This window comes from Oratosquilla oratoria, chromosome 11 (genome assembly GCF_046742065.1).
Source record: "Oratosquilla oratoria isolate Oo_2021 chromosome 11, ASM4674206v1, whole genome shotgun sequence".
NCBI lineage: Eukaryota > Metazoa > Arthropoda > Malacostraca > Stomatopoda > Squillidae > Oratosquilla > Oratosquilla oratoria.
In genome coordinates, this window is record NC_134787.1 from 65,757,382 (window position 1) to 65,764,881 (window position 7,500).

Below are 7,500 nucleotides of genomic sequence, written 5' to 3' on the forward strand. Positions count from 1 at the left end.
GTGTCGTGAATGGTGTGTGTCAGAACTTACGCCCACTGTATACATAACCTTTATAACGTCCTCTTTTATTTTCAGCCTTGAAAGTCCACTGCAAGATCGCCTGGTTATCCCCAAGGCCGCAGTGTTTCAACTTCTGAAGCTTTGCATCGACTTGTGTATTCAGGGGACACCCTGATACGGGATTAGATAGGATCTAGTAATTTACATTTGTATGTAAGAATTGTTGATAGAATGTTTTCTTTTCACAGAAATTGGTGTTTGTTATCAGATTATTTACATCGTACAAACATAACACAAAAAGAGAAGAAATCAGTGTACATTTACGGAATGTAAAATAACATGTAATTCCACGGACTACGGACCCCTAATTGAGAACGATACAGTTTCTGTACCTCACGAAGTTGGCTCCGTCTTGGTAAAGCAGTAAGAGCGAATATGACGTAATGTCGCCGGTGGCGGGAGTAGAAATGCCGTCCTGTCGATGAAATTACCCAATTGTGTTCAGATTGCAATTTATTTACTAAAACATATATTTTCATTATTTATCCAGACAGTTTCAAGAACTCACGTACCTCATCATGCAATGCATGATTGAATATATGGTACAGAAATTAGCACATTAATTGTCACAGGAAGTAGACAAATAAATAGATAAAGATAAACCGATAAATTGATAGACAGATAAATAGATAAACAAATTAATAAATTAATTGAATAAGATAAAATAAAATAAAACCTAGTTCCGCCTCTAATGCGTAAGAATGACCAAATTCTTCCTGGGTACCGAATCGGGGCTTTCCCGCGCTGGAGGCAGAAACGCTTCCCACAGTTTCTCGAGGTCTCTTCATTGCGTGTCTGCGTCATTCGCCACGTTCTTGGATCATGTGTTGGACTCGTGATCGACAGTTATTATGCTCTCGGAGAGAGCTCAAGAATTCATAATTAGTTCGATCTATTGGTAATGTTGTGACCTTACAAACACACTCCTAACATTGTTCATCAGAGTTGAAGTGCCGGCTCGCAGTGCAGGGATGCTGAATTTTTAGGTCCTGAGCGGGACTCGAACTCGGATAATTTAATTTACAGTCGAGAGTGGTACCATTATACGGTCTAGGCATGTGTGGATGTGTATATATATTTGTGTGTGTGTGTTGTATGTATATGCGCACTCAACAAATGTATATTGTACAAAATTTGCGTTAAACAACCATTGATTTATTACTCCAAAGATCTTAAATGGTGTGGGGAATGGGGAAACCTATCCCCCTCACCCCTACTCTCTCAGATGTACTTGTTGGGACCGCCAGAGCGATGGCAAAGTCAATCAACTGAATTGTCTCTTGATCCATGGATTTACGCGCACCTTGCACATTTGCTAACTTGAGCAGTTTTTGAAGTTAATGAGGCGATATATCTATTCTACTTATTTATCTATTTGATCATTTATATATTCTTATTATTCATTTATTCTCATGTATTTATCTTATTGTTTGTTTATTTAGTAATTCATTTAGTTATGTGTGTGTCTGTTTTTTTTTTGTCAGATGGGACGAATTGCTACTGCGAGGTGTTTAGATTTTCAAATGCTGCCTCCCCCATTATTCATCGATTCACTTCAATTTCTCTGCGCGCCTCAATTAGAACTTAAACTTGCCTTCCCCACGCACCACACCTTAAAGAAATGATAAATCGTTCAACAATCAAAGGAAACAAATTAGGAAATGTAGTATTTACAAAAGTAATTTAAATTTTATTTTCCAAGTTCTCATACAAATATAGAAAACGTACCTCTTCGAAACGCTTCAGGATAGACAAGGTTTTTGAATATTTCATTTGTTGAATGTGGGTTTATCCCAGCTGAATACGCCGCATCGGCCAGAAGTAAATATTTGAATATGTCACTAAACATTAGGTTGATGATGTATAGCAGCCAGAGCACATTACTTGTGCATTGTATATGATGTGCAATATTGAGATGCGCAGATAAGGTAAGTAGCTATTTTGGAACTACTTACAGTCATGGTGTAGCCTATTTATCTATGGCTGGCCTATTATTTTGCCGTACAATACGCCCGGAAGTGTTTGTCATTTTGTTAGTATGGAAATATGGCAATTTACTTTAAATTACTTCAATCACGGTGGAAGTAATGGTGAAAGGGGAAAACATAGGTAATACTATTATAAGAATAGCACTTGAATTAGTAGATTAAAGATGATTTAAAAGCCGTTTCCTCCTAAAATATGGGAACAGTTTGGAAGTACCGCCAAAGAATGAAAGTTGAAAATTATAATAACCGCTCTCTTTGTAACATATCAACTCGCCACTGAAAATGTTACAAGTGTTTCTATGCCTAAATTACATATGCCAAATATGGACAAGCACATACATCAGAGTTTACATTTTATCTGTCAGATTCTAGTAACAACGTTTTCTCTTATCGTCCATAAACACATAGTTTTCTATGAACTAGGGGTGTGGTTGTGCTGCAGAGGAACTTTTGTGAGAAGCTGATACAATGAAGAAGATTTATGGAATGAAATTAAAATAGATTATAGAAAAAATAGTATATATAAGTTTAGAAAATCTTATATACATCTAAAATTATATAATTATAGTACTGTTGAAACAATAATCTTGTAAATTAATGAACTTTAAATATGATAACAAAGTTTTTCCGTATTTGCTTCATATATGCATCGACATCCGAACAGATCCGAGAAGTTCCGACGATGTGACGTCATCTACCGACTACTGACGTCATGAAACACAAACGGGGACCACAAGCACGGGCCATACCCCGCCTCTGCATTATTCTAACATTTTGAGAGGAGAATAGTTTCCCCAAAATTACAACTTCACCTTCATCGTGGAAGGCCCTGAAAGATTGCATTTATGTGTCCCTGACTAGTTTTGCTCGGTGTGGATTTTCCTAGCGTAAGTAAGGCAAAATTTGGCCAAGAAAAAATAAAAGATAGGAGAGGCACCAGTGAAAATCGATCCAAAACAGGAGGACGGTGGCGTTCATGTTTGGCTAGTGATTGTGTTGTCGGCTGAGACTGTTTTTAGCCGTTTTTAGAGTAGGTATGGTGATATACAACATCTAGAATAACCCTTCTAGTCAAAGAGTGTGCCTGGAGTTCCTAGAGAGTCACGAAAAAGGTGAAAATGATTGAAATAATGTGTGAAGTTGTCTTCCTGTCTTGGCTCTTCCGAAGCGGCCATGTTTATCTTTGCTCTTCAACTGTCAACTCGACTTATAAATTGACGGTGTCTTTACCCAGTGAAATAGAATGTGTTATTATGCATGTGCCCAAGTCTCCAGTGTAATTTACAAATATTGCAAATCGTTGTATGTGTTAGAAAGGCGGTGTTAAGCAAATGTGTCGGAAACTTGTGAGTGGGAGGGGACGGCCCGATAGAGTGTGTTGAAGGATGGAAATACCTTTGCTTTTCTAATGTTGCATGCATATTTATTTTCTGTGCATTATATACAGGAATGGTATATACTGTATGCAGAGAATGCCCCAGAAAAATGGACTCTGAAACTGGGAGGACAGGTATGGCAGGTGGGGTGGGGTTGACAAACTTGGGCTTCGGTTGTAATACTTTTCACATAACCAATCCTGGTAGACAGGAAACTTCTACTTCCCCATACCTTGTTATGGGAATCGTGAGTTTACGTAGCATTTTTGTTTTTTACTACTAGGTATTTATATGTTGGGATAAGGAGGGTGAGGAAGAGGAGGAGGGGGAGGAGGAGGGGCATAGTATTGTATAGGGAGGTACAGTATAGGGCCTCAAGGAGTTACCCCATACATCTCAACATGTGTAGTGGTTGTGTCATTTTTATGAAAAGGCATTTTGGGGCTTGATTGTATGTGAATTGTAAAGAATTCAGGGAAAGATTGATGTGTCCATTCTTATTGATTTTGTTAGTACTTGCTCTGACTCCTGTTTATGCAAACCTTGAATGGTTTAGTGGGTTTTGTAAGGGTTATCTGTGATGTATTTGTCATCAGAGATTGGTGTGTGGAGTGAACTGCTGGATTTTGAAGCAAGGTCATGTGATAATGATGGAGTTAGGAGTGAAGGAGGGTGGGGAGGGGGCCTGTCAAATGTTGAAAGATATGTACACAAATGATAGTCTTTGTAACCCATTGCAGTCGCAGTTGTAGGATGTAGATGTAGATATGTCGAGGCATTTTTGCTAACATGGTGGGAAGAAAAGATATGTATCTACCTACCCCACCCTCTTCGTTACAGGACTGTTGATATCCTATACCCCTCACCATTTTTGGGTTTCACATATGGAATAGGTACTATAATTGAGGTTTTTTAATGTTTTGGGTACATCAGAAAGAAAAATTTGACATCTCGTGCCTTCAAAGGGGTTAGTTCACCTAATAAGATTTAGAAGTGGCTACTTCATATATTGAGACAACTATTTGTGTAGCATGATTGAAAAATCCTTATTATGGGTGGGAGATGTATGTTTCAATTTATTAAGAGTTCATTATGTCCAGTTGGATGCTGTGGATATACCTCCTCTGCCTGATAATAGATGATTTTAGGGTCCTGATGTTTTTGAGATGCAATGAAATGTAAGTGTAGGGAGGAAGAGGAGGAAATACATGGGCATTCCGAGAGGGTAGTCTTGCTACTGTGATGAGCGAGAGCTTGCCACCTGTACAGTTTGAGGGGTGATGATATATTGTACATAATAGAGAATATATTTTATTAATCCATATTCATAATATTATGCATTTCATATGGAAATTGTGTTATTTAATTTGTTACAGGTATATATTTTATATCTATGTACATATTTTTGGTTTGGGTTTAGTTGTGATGAAATAATACTTGATTATCTTGTTCGGCAGGGGACAGATCAGGAAAAGCGCAAGTTTATAATCAGTGTTGGCTGAACAAGATCCCCATTTTGCCCCCTAACTTGTATAACGTTTTCTTGGGTTTTTCAGAGCAAATATGCACAAGTGCATTGTCAAACTAAAGGAATTAATTGTTACGTGACTTTGCCCCCCCCCCTCCCAACACACATCATAGGCGCAAGAATAAGATTCTAGGCTAGGCTGTCAATTAGCATAAGAATGGCATTATTGTACATGGAGAGAGATGAAAAAAGGATAGGGTCTGAGAACTTAATCTATTCCAGATTAAAATATGTAACTGGGGTGTGGTCCTGGATAAACAGGATGTAGATAAGGTCAGGAGGATACCAGAATGAGTAACCAAAATGGTCTCTAGCCTACCAGACATACCTTAAAAGGAATGGTATAAAAACTGGAACTACCCTCGTTGAAAGAAAGAAGAAAGAGGTGACATGGTTGCTGTATTAAGATCAATGAAAGGAGCAAACAAATCAACAAGAAATGCAGTATCTTTGGGGTGGGGGAATAACATAGAGACATGGGGTGGAGTGGATAAAAGGACAAGGTACCAAAAGGATTTAAAAACTTTGCTTTCTCAACAGATGCATCGACTTTGGAAACAAGAGGCGATATGAGAATAAAAACAAACAAGTTTGATCAATAGTCAGTGGAACTTGTGAGGCCAGCTCAATGTCTTTCCATTTAATCACACACGATCATGCATGCACAAATGGCATCTTTTAAGATCAGCCACACCAGCGCTTGTTTAACAGTTACCCCTGAATGGAGTGTGTGGAATCTATTCCCTAACCTAACCTAATGTTTTAGAATTGATGCTGAAGGAACAGATGAACAAGTGCTGCAGCATGCTATTCACCATTCACATATACTGAAACTATACACAAAACAATGCCAATACTATAGACACACAGCCATGCCACACCCTATCCACACATATAAACACAATCTTGCCCTACACAATTACAATCACACACACATGCACTCACTCAAGCCACACACATGAACACAATCATGCCACACCCTATATACTTGTAACCAAGTCACACCCTACACACACCACACACATATATACATAATCTTGACACACATACACATGCATATGTACATGCACCACATACATACACCCACCCACCAGACACACACACCACACACATACACCCACCCACTAGACACAAACACCACACACACCTATGACCACACCCACCCACTCACCACAAACATACTCACCCACCACACATACATACACCCACCCACCACACATACATACACACACTACATACATACACCACACACATGCACATACACCACACATGTACATACACCACACATACATATACCACACATACATACACCACACATACATACACCACACATACATACACCACACATACATACACCACACATACATACACCACACATACATACACCACACATACATACACCACACATACACACACCACACATACACACACCACACATACATATACCACACACATACAGATACACATACATACAGATACCACATACACACACCACACGCACACACCTCACACACACACCACACACATACATACATACACCACACACATACATACACACTGCACATACATACACACACAACACACATATACACACACCTCACACATACATACACACACCTCACACATACATACACACACCTCACACATACATACACACACCACACACATACACCACACACATACATACACACACCACACACATGTACATATGTGTATATACACACACCACACATGTACATTCACACACCACACATGTGCATACACACATCACACATGTACATACACACATCACACATGTACGTACACCACATGCATACAGACATGCACCACACATGCACCACACATACATACACACATGCACACCACACATACATACACATACCACACATACATACACACATCACACACATACATACACACACCACACACATACATACACACACCACACACATACATACACACACCACACACATACATACACACACCACACACATACATACACACACCACACACATACATACACACACCACACACATACATACACACACCACACACATACATACACACACCACACACACACATACATACACACACCACACACATACATACACACACACACCACACATACATACACACACCACACATACATACACACACCACACATACATACACACACCACACACATACATACACACACCACACACATACATACACACACCACACACATACATACACACACCACACACATACATACACACACCACACACATACATACACACACCACACACATACATACACACACCACACACATACATACACACACCACACACATACATACACACACCACATACACGCACCACGCATACACACACCACACATACATACACACACCACACATACATACACACACCACAAATACATGCACACACCACAAATACATACACACACCACACATACATACACACACTACATATACATGCACATACCACATACATACACATACCACACACATACACACTCCACACACACACACACACCACACACATAT

At 39.2% G+C, this 7,500-nt stretch overlaps 1 protein-coding gene across 5 annotated transcripts in view; it reads left to right on the forward strand.

Annotated features, from left to right (window-relative positions):
- The first annotated feature begins 2,773 nt into the window (after positions 1–2,773).
- Positions 2,774–7,500, forward strand: part of Gbeta13F (guanine nucleotide-binding protein subunit beta-1) — a 115,787-nt gene continuing 111,060 nt past the window's right edge. Inside the window, exon 1 of one of the 5 annotated variants that reach the window (XM_076193095.1) lies at positions 2,774–2,935. The gene's annotated coding sequence lies outside the window, so the exon portion shown is untranslated. Of the gene's footprint in view, positions 3,161–7,500 lie in introns of all 5 variants that reach the window. The other 4 variants (XM_076193093.1, XM_076193094.1, XM_076193097.1 and 1 more) reach the window with 4 other exon arrangements.